A 16,271-nucleotide genomic window follows, 5' to 3' on the forward strand; every position below is an offset into this window, starting at 1 on the left:
TGCGGACCGCATAATGGTTTTTGTGATCGCATATCTAACACAGGATCGCATTTTTCCAGCTTTGGTAATTTGATCATAACTTTGTGTAGGAATGTCCAAATGACGAACGGTTTGAAGCGTTGGAAACTAGACTCGAAGACCTTTTATTTGATAGGTTTCATCACATAAAACCTTATACATATTTAGATATTCTCGTTCAAAGTATGGACTAGTACAAGCTCATTTGGAATTTTAGCCTATTATGAACTTTTCCAATTTTTCTTAGACTTAGGCCTTTCCTTGGACCCCAAATTACTTACCATAAGAGTAAGACTTATACACATATTTACCAAATCCAATTGATGTACACCATGTTAATAGCACATAAAAATATTATAATAAGCCTACGTGGCACCACAAGATCCTAGGTTTTAGCGAAATTTCCAGGGCCTTACATGGCCTATGCCTTGAGTAGGAAAACGATGAGTATGGGAAATTTGACATATATTCCTGTTGGGGAGAGACCTCTTGCAGTTGATGTTCAGGCCTTGGCCAATCAATTTGTGAGGTTGGACATTCGGAGGCCAGTCGGATCCTAGCTTGTGTGGTTTCTCGGTCTTCCTTGTTTGATCGTATCAGAGAGCGCCAGTATGATGATCCGCATTTGCTTGTCTTCAAGGACAGAGTTCAGAACGGTGATCCCAGAGATGTGACTATTAGTGATGATGGGGTATTGAGGATGCAGGGCATGATATGTGTGCCCAATGTAGATGGGCTTCGGGAGTTGATTATATAGGAGGCCCATAGCTCGCGGTATTCCATCCACTCGGGTGCCGCAAAGATGTACCGGGATTTGAGACAACACTATTGGTGGAGGAGAATGAAGAAGGATATAGTGGGGTTTGTAACTCGGTGTCTCAATTGTCAATAGGTAAAATATGAGCATCAGAGATCGGGTGGCTTGCTTCAGCAGATGGATATTCCAGAGTGGAAGTAGGAGCGTATCACCATGGATTTTGTAATTGGACTCCCACGAACTTTGAGGAAGTTTAATGCTATTTGGGTGATTGTGGATCGGCTGACCAAGTCCGCGCACTTCATTCCTGTGTGTACTACCTATTCTTCAGAGTGGTTAGCTGAGATTTATATCCAAGAGATTGTTCGCCTACATGGTGTCTCGATTTCCATCATTTCAGATAGAGGTACTCAGTTTACATCGCAGTTTTGGAGGGCCGTGCAGTGAGAGTTGGGTACTCAGGTTGAGTTGAGCACACCTTTTCACCCTAAGATGGACGGGCAGTCCGAGCGCACTATTTAGATATTGGAGGACATATTGCGCGCTTGTGTCACTGATTTTGGGGGTTCGTGGGACCAGTTTCTACCGCTCGTGGAGTTTGCATATAACAACAGTTATCAGTCGAGTATTCAGATGGGTATTCATGTTTGTATGCTCCGGAAGTATGTATTGGCAATCCATCTCATGTATTGGATTTCAGCACGGTCAGTTAGATGGTGATTTGACTATGATGTGGAGCTAGTGGCTATTTTGGAGCGGCAGGTCCAAAAGTTGAGATCAAAGGATATAGCTTCAGTGAAAGTATAGTGGAGAGGTCGGCCCATGGAGGAGGCTACTTGGGAGACCGAGCAGGAGATGCGGAGCAGATATCCACACCTGTTTGAGGCTTCAGGTATATTTCTAGACTCGTTCGAGGACGAACGCTTGTTTAAGAGGGGGAGGATGTAACGAGCCGGCCGGTCGTTTCATGAGTTGCAGCCGCGTTTTCCCCATTTCTACTCCCTTTTGTGTTCTTCAGTTATATTTGATCGTATCGCATTAGTTGGTTCGGGTTCGGAATGGTTTTGAAGTGAACTGAGGCACTTAGTCTCCTATTTAGAAGTTTAAGTTGGAAAAGTTAACAGGATGTTGACTTATGAGTAGATGGTCTCGGATGTGAATTTTGATGGTCCGGTTAGCTGCGTTAGGTGATTTTGGACTTGGGAGCGCGTCCGGAATGTGATTTTGAGGTCCGTGGTAGAATTAGGCTTGAATTGGCGAAATTGGAAATTAGGCGATTCTCGGTCTACAGTGGAAATTTTGATATCGGGGTCGAAATGGAATTCCAGAAATTTGAGTAGGTCCGCAGTGTCATTTATGACGTGTGTGCAAAATTTCAGGTCATTCGGAGGTGTTTTGATAGGTTTCGGCATCATTTGCGGAATTCGGAAGTTTAGAAGTTCTTAGGCTTGAATCCGAGGGTGATTTGGTATTTTGATGTTGTTTTGAGTGTTCCGAAGGTTCGACTAAGTTTGAATGTTGATATGTGACTTATTGGTATGTTTGGTAGAGGTCCTGAGGGCCTCGGGTTGATTTCGGATGGTTAATGGAAGATTTGGAAATGAGATTGTGCAGCTGAAGCTACTGCTTCTGATGTTTCCGCACCTGCGGATTGGGGACCACAGGTGCGAGGTCGCAAATGCGGAACTTGAGGGCCAAGAGAAGAACCGCAGATGCGATGAGTTTGACGCATCTGCGGGACCGCAGGTGCGGTGCCTGGGGCGCAGATGCGGTCTTGGATGAAAATCGTACGTGCGGTTGTTTGGACCACAGAAGCGGTTGCGCAGGTGCGAGAAAAGGGCCACAAGTGCGAGATGCCTGGGCAGAAAGTATAAAAGGGACCCTTCGCGAATTTTGGCCATTTCAATACTAATTGATTAGATTTTAGGTTATTCTAAATGCAATTATCTCCTTTATTTATGTAATTTTAGTGTTTTTGCAGTGCATGAGGTTTAAGGACCCAAGAGCCTGGAAATGAAAGCAAAAAGTTACAAAAAGATAAGAAAAGAGCAAAAAGGCATCGCAAAGGAAGATATGCGGTCGCAAAATGACAATGCGGACCGCATAATTGACACTGAGATCGCAGATCACAACAGAATCCTGAGCAAAATTCAACGTCAAGAATGCGGTCCATTCTGCGACCGCATAACCTGTTTGCGAGCCGAAAAATAGACCGCAAACCAACCATGAAGGCTGCTGAATGAAGAAAGTGCGATGAAAAATGCGATCGCATTTCTACAATGCGGATCGCAGAACATGAATTCGGTGAAGGCCTGGAAATTAGGGTTTCAATCTGCAATGAGGATGTCCAAAATGCGGACCGCATGTGCTCTTTGCGACAAAAATGCGGTCGCATATCTGACCTGAAAGGGCATTTTTGTCCGTTTTCTGTCCCGATTTTCAGTACACTATAAATAGATTTATTAGGTTTTTGTGGGCTCATCTTGTCTAGTTTTTGAGCTACATTCCAAGACTTAAATATTCTTCACTTTTGGAAGCTTTTGGATCAAGAATCTTCACTTTGCAAGCTTTATGGCATCTATTATTCTCTTGTTTTTGTATTTTAGTATGAGTAGCTAACTTTAAATACTAAGGTTGTGGACCCTAAATGGGTGTTATGTTAATGNAGTTAGCCATACATACCTCGTTTAAGCTTTCCTTAAGTTACTACAACGTTTCGGAAATTCTAGCAATTCCAATCTACTTTGAGACATAACAAAATTGAACACAAATTAGAAAGGTATTCATGGTTTCAGCTCATTTGAGCATTTTATCAAATACTAATTGAGCATCTTAAGTTCAAATCTCTTTTTCAAGGTTTTCCTTCATTCCCCAACCAAATCTTTACTTGTTTATGTTCAACAATCTTTCCACAACCCTAATTTATACATGCATGTATACATAAAGTATTACACCCAAGAATCATACCTCAATACTCCATCTTATACCCCAAACTCGAGATTAATGCCTAATGTACAGAATCTTACCTCTTAGATGAAGAACATATGATTGGGCTTTTTGATTCTTGAAGGTTGATGCAAGGTTGGATGATTGAATGTTGGGATCTTCCTTCTCTCTCTAAAATGTCTCAACTCTCTCTAAAATCAGTGGAAAAATAACCCAAATGAAGCCCCAAAGATTATATATGAAAATGGGGTCGGGTTATAAAAATAGAAAGATTTACCCTCCAAATGCGGGTCTGCGATCGCATAATGGACAGCAGAATGGGTATGCTGGCCGCAAACGCGTCGCAAAACTCGTTGCCCAAAACTCGGCTACACTGGTCCAGTTTGTGGCCAGATTTGTGATAGCAAATCAAGTATGCGGACCGCATAATGGTTTGCAATCGCATATCTAACACAGGATTGGATTTTTCCAGCCTTTGGTAATTTGATCATAACTTTGCGTAGGAATGTCTAAATGACGAACGATTTGAAGTGTTGGAAACTAGACTCGAGGACCTTTCATTTGATAGGTTATACATCACACAAAACCTTATACATATTTAGATAAGCTCGTTCAAAGTATGGACTAGTGCAAGCTTATTTGGAATTATAGCCTATTATGAACTTTTCCAATTTTTCTTAGGCCTTTCCTTGGACCCCAAATTACTTACCATAAGACTTATACACATATTTACCAAATCCAATTGATGTACACCATGTTGATAGCACATAAAAATATTATAATAAACCTACGTGGCACCACGCCATCCTAGGTTACTTAGCGAAATTTTCCGGGGCCTTACATTCTCCCCCCCTTGGGATCATTCGTACTCGAATGAGGAGTAGAGTCCGACTTAAAGCTTAATATAATAAATCTCTTTTCTCCCCTACCTCAAGACCCTAAATTTTGACTAACTCCTAAATTTTTCAGAAATTTCGGCGGAGTCTCCATTGTAACTAGGCCTATCCACCTGCCAGAGAACCACCTAAATCATCCTAAAAATACATCCACAACTTGACAAAGCACCATAATGTATATATCAATGACAAGAATGTCACGCCCCAAATTCGAGGGACATGACCGGCGCCTGACCGGGTAGCCCCCAGTCAAGCGGACCTGGGTACCTTTCCTAACCCACGTGTTACCCCATGTTTTCTTTACTCAATATTCCAAGAATTAGCCATATAATTAAATTAGAACACCTTTTTGCAAAACATACATACGTACATAATAGTTAATGAAATTACAAATTCTTTGCCCAACATATGATCATAGATTTACACGAGTTCTTAACCCACATCTACTGTCTACGGAGCCTCTAAAAGTACAGCAGGATAATACAGTATTTGCCGGTAACAAGGCTCCGGCTATACCTTACACAAAAATAAAAATAAAACTCCGAAAACAAAGCGGCCTGAGCCACGCAGGGCCCCGAGAGGAAAGGGGCTCACAAAAAAGCTGATGGAAGACGAAGGGGGAGCTACGATCGGTGGGCTGGAGTACCTGCTACGGATCCACCTACAATCATAACACGAATGTAGCGCCCCTGGCAAAAGGGACATCAGTACATTTGAATTGTACTGGTATGTATAACAAACTTTACCCTGAGTAACCTCAAACCATACACAAGTAACAAATAATAGAGGGAAACAACAATTGAATACACACAAGGAAAACAATCAAGGCAAACATGTTGACAATCTATCCTTTTTCCCATCATCATTTCCACATCTTCAATTTCATAATGTTCTCAGATTTCATTTCAATAGTGATATCGATCACTTTCCACCCTTATTACCTCGGCCACCCTTATTACCTCGGCCACCCTTATCACCACAACCCACACCTTATTACTTCGTGTTGCGGCACGCAACCCGATCCCACCGAGCAATCACAATTCACAAACAATACCACAACAACAACAATTTACAAGGAGAGCAACAACAAATTCCAGGAACAACAACAACAATCCCAATAACATCAGCAACACATCTCAAGGAACAACAACACAACTCACACAGGGTTTATATGACTATCAATACCATTTCCATCTTTTTCAACAGCCCGTTGTACCAGTTAAATCACAACAATAATTTTCCACAACTAGCCACAAAGGATGTTACCACAGTTATCTCAATTTCACCAATTTCAATTCCTTTCCATCATTTATTCCACAGTTCTTACCACATAACACATTCGCAATCACAACTTGGCTTATTGCCATTTACTTGTACAATCATATCGGACGTCTTAACCAACAACGTTTAAGGCACAATGTTTACATGAATTCACAAATGGTTCACACAAGTAAACACATACTACTCACAGGAGTTTAACTTCACAACTAATCCATGAAGATTTCACATACCAAGTATTTGGACACCAAACGTGGCGATTTTACAACGGTTAAAGTTAGCCATACATACCTGGAGCTGAATTCCTTTTTAATTTCTACTTCCAATTCACCAAAAATCTAGCAACATCAATATAGTGCACAAATTAATACACATAGCTTAGAATTCAAGGTTCAAAATCACTACCAGAACATATTTAGGCTATTAACCCCTTCTTTGCACAAGTCTTTGCTCCCACCCAATTACTCCCACTAGGTTTTAGGTTATAGAAAGGCATGCATATATGAGTTCAATCATTATTTCCAAGAACTAATGCATGAGACTCCCCCCCCCCCTAGTTTAAACCAGAAATCCAATGAAAAGGGTTATGGATTTTACCTGCAAGAAAAGGGGGATGAAGAAAAGCTTGAAATTTCCCGGCCCGGATAGTTTTGAAGAATCAAATTTTTTGGAGAAGATGACTTTCTCTCTCAAGACCCTCTCTTCCTCTCTCTTATTTTATGCAGAAGATCATTAAGGAATGAGGGATTGGGTGTTTTATTACTAAGGGGTCGGGTTGTAAAATTTATAAAAAAAGAAGCCCGAGCAAGATCTGCGGTCACATTCTGCGATCGCAGAATCAAAATGCGGTCCGCAGATTGGACCGCAGAAGTGCCCCCAAAACTCTGAGGGGTCTGTTTGGGTCTGCGACAGGAATGCGGTCCGCATTCCTGTTATGCGGTCGCATTATGCACCGCAGAACTGACCTTCACAAATCCTTGAGGAATTTATGCGGCAGAGATGCGGTCCGCATATTGGTTATGCGATCGCATAATAGACCGCATTTTCAACATTAAATTTGACCGACCACTGTTTCACTATGCGGTAAGAATGCGGTCCGCATACTAGATCTTCGACCGCATTCTGGACCGCAGAATGACATTTTTCTGGAAAATTGATTCTTTTGATTTTTAAAAGCTTAGGTCAATGCCAAGGGTCCGAACCGCGGCGAGCCTGCGAGCCGCAAAGAATTCTACACATTCCTAACACATTTTCGGAGCCGACACCACAAGTTACTAGGTTTTGAGCCCAAAATTTCTACGGGGCCTCAAATCCTCCCCCACTTAAAATCATTCGTCCCCGAATGAGGACCTATCCCAAACTTTTCAGTATTTCAGAGATCAGTTGGTTTTGAAAACATGTTACGCAAATTCCTATTCTTTTCACTATTTCCCATATTTTTAGAAAAATTTTGCCAGAGTTTTCTTTGTAATTAGAACATCTCCACCTGACAGAGGGCCCCCGAAACACAATTTCCAAGCCTCATTACTGAATTACAACCCTCCCCACAACTGTCATACAATTTCCAATCTTAACAATTGCACACATTTGATCACTTGATACTCTTTGCTTATGAATCAGTTATTTCAATGAGTTTCACATAATTTAACCACTTCAACATATTATATGCACACGAGTAACTCATTACCAATATACACTACTATCAGTTGATTACTTAACACAAGAGTCTTTATAAAATTTTCATTTACCAAAGAGATGTTCGCAGGACTTAAAACAACCACAACACCTATAAGTCTTGCACAACTAGAGGAACTTCACTAGCATTTAGGAGGGAATCAATTTGGACACAATGATAGTTGTTTTAGAGATAGAAAGGTCACATAATTTCTTCTAGACTTGATCAAACAGATGGGGATATTTCTCTTGCATTTCTTTCTCCACTTTCCACGTAGCTTCCTCAGCTCGTTGACTTCGCCACAACACCTTAACTGAGGCAACTTCCTTATTTCTCAACTTACGGACTTGTCTATCAAGAATGGCAACCGGAACTTCTTCATACGACAACTCTTCATTAACCTCGATAGTCTCGACTGACACAATGGTGGATGGATCTCCAACCACTTTCTTCAACATGGACACATGGAACACCGGGTGCACTAATGACATTTCGGGAGGCAATTCCAACCTATAGGCCACCTGCCATATCCTTTGAATGATCCGATAGGGTCCGACATATCTAGGACTCAACTTCCCTTTCTTCCCGAATCGCATGAATCCCTTCATAGGAGATACCTTTAAGAACACCCAATCATCAACTTGAAATTCCAATTCCCTTTGACGGACGTCCGCATAAGACTTTTGGCGACTCTGAGCAGTTTTCATCCTTTCCTGAATGATTTTAACCTTCTCCATAGCCTGGTGCACAAGGTCTGGCCCAATCAGTTCTGCTTCACCCACTTCGAACCACCCAACCGGAGACCTACACCTTCTTCCGTACAATGCCTCAAATGGGGCCATTTGGATGCTAGCGTGAAAGCTGTTATTGTAAGCAAATTCTATAAGTGGCAAGTGATCATCCCAATTACCTTTGAAATCGAAGACACAAGCTCGCAACATATCTTCAAGCGTCTAAATAGTCCGCTCGGCCTGACTGTCACTTTGCGGATGGAAAGTTGTGCTGAGATTTACCTGAGTACCCAACCCTTGCTGAAATTTTTTCCAAAAATTTGCCGTGAACTGGGCCCCCCCGATCCGAGATAATAGAAAGTGGTGTGCCATGGAGCCTTACTATCTCCTTGATATACAACTTAGCATATTGCTCTGCAGTGTTGGTGGACTTGACTGGCAAGAAGTGAGCTGATTTGGTGAGTCGATCCACTATTACCCAAATCGAGTCGAATTTGTGCTGAGTGCGAGGTAACCCCACCACGAAATCCATGTTAATCATCTCCCATTTCAACATCGGTATTTCCATAAGCTGAGTTAGCCCACCGGGCCGCTGATGCTCGGCCTTCACTTGCTGACAATTCGGACACTTAGATACAAAGTCCGCCACACCGCTCTTCAGACCGTTCCACCAATAAACCTCCTTGAGATCATGATACATTTTCGTAGAACCTGGATGCACGGAATACCTGGAATTATGAGCCTCTGCCATTACCCTCTCCCGAAGCTTATCCACATCCGGAACACATAACCTACCTTGACACCGCAAAATACCATCTTCGCTGCTGAGTGAAAATGCCGATGTCTTGTTATTCAAAACTGCTTCCTTCATCTGAGCCAATGCTGGATCAATAAACTATTTTTCCTTGACTTCCGCTACAAGTGACGATTCTGCTCCATTGTGCACCATAACATTTCCCTCGTCTGATGTCGAAATGCAAACCCCTAAACTGGCCAATTGATAAACCTCCCGAGCCAAGGGCCTTCGATCCACTCCCAAATGAGCCAAACTACCCATGGATTTTTGACTGAGAGCGTCGGCCACCACGTTCGCCTTCCCTGGATGGTACAAAATGTTCATGTCATAATCCTTGAGCAATTCTAACCAACGCCGCTGCCTTAAATTCAATTCTTTTTGCTTGAACAAGTACTGGAGGCTCTTGTGGTCTGAAAATACATCCACATGGACCCCATAAAGATAATGCCGCCATATTTTCAAAGCAAACACAACTGCTGCAAGCTCCAAATCAAGCGTCGGATAGTTCTTCTCGTGATTCTTCAGTTGCCTTGAATCATACGCTATAACCTTCCCATGCTGCATCAATACACACCCCAAACCAACCCTGGAGGTATCACAGTAAACCACAAATCCTTCCGTGCCTTTTGGCAAAGCCAATATCGGTGACGAGGTCAACCTTATCTTCAATTCCTGAAAACTTTTCTCGCAAGCGTCGACCATTGGAACTTAACTGCTTTCTGCGTCAATTTGGTCAATGGGGAGGCGAGGGCAGAGAACCCCTCCACAAACCTCCGGTAATACCCTGCTAAACCCAAGAAGCTACGAATCTCCATCGGGGTCGTAGGTCTAGGCCAATCTTTTACTGTTGTGATTTTCTGGGGGTCTACCTGAATCCCATTACTTGAGACAACGTGGCCCAAAAAGGCAACGGACTCCAACCAAAACTCACATTTTGAAAATTTAGCATACAATTGGTGCTGATGAAGAGTCTGCAAAACTGCCCTGAGGTGATAGGCATGATCCTCCCGGCTTGGCGAATAAACAAGGATGTCATCAATGAAAACAATCGCGAAGGAGTCTAAAAATGGCTCGAAGACCCAATTCATAAGATCCATAAAAGCTGCCGGGGCGTTGGTTAACCCAAAAGACATGACCAAGAATTCAAAGTGACCATAGCGGGTTCTGAAAGCGGTCTTGGGAATATCCTGCTCCCTAATATTTAATTGGTGTTATCCTGACCGAAGATCAATTTTGGAGAAGAATCTTGCACCTTGCAATTGGTCGAACAAGTCATCTATCCGAGGCAAAGGATACTTATTTTTGATTGTGACTTTGTTGAGCTGCCGATAATCAATACACATTCGGAGCGACCCATCCTTCTTCCTGACAAACAGAACCGGAGCACCCCATGGCGACACACTCGGCCGTATGAACCCCTTCTCTAACAAGTCCTTTAGCTGTTCCTTTAACTCCCTTAACTCTGCTGGAGCCATTCTGTAGGGTGGAATAGATATTAGCTGCGTATCAGGCAATACATCAATCCTGAAATCAATCTCCCTATCTGGCGAAATCCTTGGAAGCTCGTCCGAAAATACTTCAAGAAACTCTTTCACGACTGGCACAGACTCGGGGGTAGACACTTCTGAAGTGGTGTCCGCCACCCGGACCAAATGATAGATACACCCCTTCTTAATCATCTTTGAAGCTTTAAGGTAGGAAATAAACCTACCTTTCGGCACCACACCATTTCCCTTCCACTCAGTAACAGGCTCGTTAGGGAACTCGAGCCTCATGACTCTCGTTCGGCAGTCAAGTTTGGCAAAACATGAATAAAGCCAGTCCATTCCCATAATAACATCAAAATCTACCATTCCAAGCTCGATAAGATCGGCCGTGGTAATACGACCACACACCGTGACAACACAATTCCTATAAACTCGCGCGGCTATAATAGAATCACCAACCGGAGTCGATACAGAGAACGGCTCATGAAGCTGTTCGGGTTCTATCCCAAAGCTTGAAGCAATGAATGGGGTGACATAAGACAAAGAGGACCCCGGATCAATAAGAGCATAACAATCAATGGCCTGAACAGACAAGATACCTGTAACCATGTCTGGAGAAGCCTCTGCACTCTGGCGACCACTCAAAGCATAGAACCGGCTGGGTCCACCTCTACCACGAGCTCCACCCCTACTGTACCACGTCCTGCCGGGGCTGGAGGATGTACAGATGATGTAGCAACTGAAGAACCAGATGACTGAGCAGATGCCCTACCCATGTCCTGACTGGGCACACGACTGTCTCGCAGAATATATCCTCTCACCCAGCATCTGAAACACACCGGGATATCCAAGTAGCAAGTCTCTGTATGAAATCTCCCACACTTGGGGCACGGAGCCCTCCCCTGCTGCAGTGATCTCCCTCCTGAACGACCGGACTGATGGGGCCTCCTACTGTCTGAACCTGGTCTCACGCGGCCGCTCTGCTGATAACTATGCAGAGATGGTGGTGCGCTCGCTGAGGACCGAGCATATGATTGGGACGGCTCTGACGACGCTCTCCCCTGAGTTGATCTCCCTGAGTGGCCCGCTGATCGGGCCCTGCTTCTATTCTCCCTTTCCGCCCGAATCTTCAACTTCCTATCCTCTGTGGCCTGAGCGAATCCCACAATCTTTCCATAGTTCATATCCGAGTGCAAGGCCGCTGTAGCGGCCTCATTCACTACCAAGGTACTAAGGCCCTGAACAAATCGCCGTACTCTAGCTGCCATGGTCGATATTAATTGAGGAGCATACTTAGACATTCTCAGAACTCCATGTGGTACTCCCAAACACTCATACTGCCCTGCTTGAGGGTCTCAAACTCAGTGGCACGAGCTGCTATTGTCTCAGCAGGCAAGAACTGGTCCATGAACGCATCTACAAACTCATCCCATCTGGCCGGAGGTCCTCCCTCCCCACGGGAGTCCTCCCACATCTCGAACCATAAATACGCTGCTCCCCTCAACGTGTATAATGCCAACTCAACTCCCTCTGTCTATGAAGCTTTCATCACTCGGAGGGTCTTATACATTTAATCAAGAAATTCCTGCGGATCGGCCTCTGGATCTGTGCCTGAGAACTCTGGAGGGGCTAGCCGCAAAAACTGGTTATCTCTGGAACTGGCTGGATCTCCCTGTCCGCTAGAGGATGTTGGGGCATCCTGAGATCTCTAGGCCTGAGCGGCCACTAACTGGGTCAACATACGGATGGCTCCCCTAAGGTCCACATCAGAAGCCTCGGGACCAGGAGCTGGAATGGTGCCAGAACCAGGAATATCGGCAGGAGGGATGGTGGCACCCTCTACCGCTGCAGGAACAGGAACATGCTGGTCTGGGCCAGACGGGCCAGGTAGGTTTAAGGCCGGGGAGTCACTCTCACCCACGGCATCAGGTACATGATTCATAGCCTCACTCGGGGTGGCATTGGCCCCAAGGCCGAGTCTAGCTCTCTTCTTAGGTGCCATTACTGAAAAAGTTTGGAACAAAGCACGAGTTAGACATAGATACTTTCACATTTCACTTCACCGCACGATAGAGAATAACAAAGAAGTGGGAAATTTCCTAAATGTCCATGCAGCCCCCCACTTATAGATGTGGTCGACTTCACACCGATAAGTAGGGCTCTACCAGACACGGCTCCGGGACATCCTAGGACTCCTTTAAACCTTAGGCTCTAATACCAAGTTGTCACGCCCCAAATTTGAGGGACATGACCAGCGCCCGACCGGGTAGCCCCCAGTCAAGCGGACCATGTGCCTTTCCTAACCCACGTGTTACCCCATGTTTTCCTTACTCAATATTCCAAGAATTAGCCATATAATTAATTTAGAACACCTTTTTGCATAACATACATACGTACATAATAGTTAATGAAATTACAAATTCTTTGCCCAACATATGATCATAGATTTACACGAGTTCTTAACCCACATCTACTGTCTATGGAGCCTCTAAAAGTACAGCAGGATAATGCAGTATTTGCCGGTAAAAAGGCTCCGGCTATACCTTACACAAAAATCAAAATAAAACTCCAAAAACAAAGCGGCCTGATCCACGCAGGGCCCCGAGAGGAAAGGGGCTCACCAAAAAGATGATGGAAGACGAAGGGGGAGATACGATCGGTGGGTTGGAGTACCTGCTACGGATCCACGTACAATCATAACACGAATGTGGCGCCCCCGACAAAAGGGATGTCAGTACATTTGAATTGTACTGGTATGTATAACAAACTTTACCCTGAGTAACCTCAAACCATACACAAGTAACAAATAATAGAGGGAAACAACAATTGAATACACACAAGGAAAACAATCAAGGCAAACAAGTTGACAATCTCTCCTTTTCCCCATCATCATTTCCACATCTTCAATTTCACAATGTTCTCATATTTCATTTCAATAGTTATATCGATCACTTTCCACCCTTATTACCTCGGCCACCCTTATTACCTCGGCCACCCTTATCACCACAACCCACACCTTATTACTTCGTGTTGCGGCGTGCAACCCGATCCCACCGAGCAATCACAATTCACAAACAATACCACAACAACAACAATTTACAAGGAGAGCAGCAACAAGTTTCAGGAACAACAACAACAAATCCCAATAATATCAGCAACACATCTCAAGGAACAAAAACAGAACTCACACAGGGTTTATATGACTATCAATACCGTTTCCATCTTTTTCAACAGCCCGTTGTACCATTTAAATGACAACAATAATTTTCCATAACTAGCCACAAAGGATGTTACCACTGTTATCTCAATTTCACCAATTTCGATTCCTTTCCATCATTTATTCCACAGTTCTTACCACATAACACATTCGCAATCACAACTTGGTTTATTGCCATTTACTTGCACAATCATATCAGACGTCTTAACTAACAACGTTTAAGGCACAATGTTTACATGAATTCACAAATGGTTCACACAAGTAAACACATACTACTCACAGGAGTTTAACTTCACAACTAATCCATGAAGATTTCACATACCAAGTATTTGGACACAAAACATGGCGATTTTACAACGGTTAAAGTTAGCCATACATACCTGGAGCTGAATTCCTTTTTAATTTCTACTTCCAATTCACCAAAAATCTAGCAACGTCAATATAGTGCACAAATTAATACACACAGCTTAGAATTCAAGGTTCAAAATCACTACCCGAACATATTTAGGCCATTAACTCCTTCTTTGCACAAGTCTTTGCTCCCACCCAATTACTCCCACTAGGTTTTAGGTTATAGAAAGGCTTGCATGTATGAGTTCAATCATTATTTCCAAGAACCAATGCATGAGACTCCCCCCCTTAGTTTAAACCAGAAATCCAATGAAAAGGGTTAGGGATTTTACCTGCAAGAAAAGGGGGATGATGAAAAGCTTGAAATTTCCCGGCCCGGATAGTTTTGAAGAATCAAATTTTTTGGAGAAGATGACTTTCTCTCTCAAGACCCTCTCTTCCTCTCTCTTATTTTGTGCAGAAGATCGTTAAGGAATGAGGGGTTGGGTGTTTTATTACAAAGGGGTCGGGTTTTAAAATTTAGAAAAATAGAAGCCCGAGCAAGATCTACGGTCGCATTTTGCGATTGCAGAATCGAAATGCGGTCCGCAGATTGGACCGCAGAAGTGCCCCCAAAACTCTGAGGGGTCTGTTTGGGTCTGCGACAGGAATGCGGTCTACATTCCTGTTATGCGGTCGCATTATGCACCGCAGAACTGACCATAACAAATCCTTGAGGAATTTATGCGGCAGAAATGTGGTCCGCATATTGGTTATGCGATCGCATAATAGACCGCATTTTCAACATTAAATTTGACTGACCACTGTTTCACTATGCGGTAGGAATGCGGTCCTCATACTAGATCTGCGACTTCATTCTGGACAGCAGAATGACATTTTTCTGGAAAAGTGATTCTTTTGATTTTTAAAAGCTTAGATCAATGCTAAGGGTCCGAACCGCGGCGAGCCTACGAGCCGCGGAGAATTCTACACATTCCTAACACATATTCAGAGCCGACACCACAAGTTACTAGGTTTTGAGCCCAAAATTTCTACGGGGCCTCACAAAGAACCTCAGCATTAAAAACACTACTTTATCACGATGATACCTGGGCATGTACTGCACATTATTAAATCATATCACCTAGAAGGTTCCTTTCAAATCAAAACCAACTGCTATGCAATCAAGAGAAAATATTTTATTTCCACAACACTCTCGGCCTTCAATGGCCTCTTATATCTACAGACTTCGCCAGAACACATTCACGAGAGCAATTTCAACCCCTTAACTTACTTAACAAGGATAACAAGTAGATATCTCGCATAAGCTAACTATCCACTAACTTCACCTTGAATAAATTCCACCGGAACAATTGATCTCCACTTACTTTCTTAGAGATAGACATGTGAATCCACAAAATATATGGCGAACAACTATGGGGGCACTTCATACTCCTAGTGCGGCCTAATGTCGAATACACTTATGCAACCTTTATTATCAACTCACATAACATCTTAAGGGGAAAATATTGAGAATAGCCTGCTCACCCTCCAAACTCTAAATCTCTAGGCGAACACTCACACTAAACCCTTGATGACCTTCAAGAATTACTCTAAGATGTGCTATCATAAACTGACCATAAAATTACCTATCAAATATATATGTGATCACACTGTGAAGCTTCATCTTTGACTCGTCTGAACTTACAATACCCAATGGATCCAATACAATGAGGAACACCAGAGTTCATGATCAGGCTGGAGTTATTGAGGAATCCATTAATGTGCTGAGTAGAGTACTTTCTGAGGTTATGAGACAAGGGACATGAAAGTTACAACTGACAATGCTGACATGGTTAATCACTGTGACGACGTCAATTATTACACAAATGAGGCATAGGGGTAAGTAGTACATTGGAAATAGGAATCATTAAGGAGGAATATATACATGACCCAGTCGTTTCCTAGGGTGAAGGGAAAATCAATTCATGCTCTGGTACCTTGAATGCGATATGGGATTCAAAATACATGAAGTGGAATTACACTCCTGACGTTAGCTGACACAAGGAATCTATGCCGTAAGACAATGAGGATGAAAATGAAGTTAAAACACTTATGAGATTATCATAACTCAAACAGC

The sequence above is a fragment of the Nicotiana attenuata genome, chromosome 11 (genome assembly GCF_001879085.1).
Source record: "Nicotiana attenuata strain UT chromosome 11, NIATTr2, whole genome shotgun sequence".
NCBI classification, from domain to species: domain Eukaryota; kingdom Viridiplantae; phylum Streptophyta; class Magnoliopsida; order Solanales; family Solanaceae; genus Nicotiana; species Nicotiana attenuata.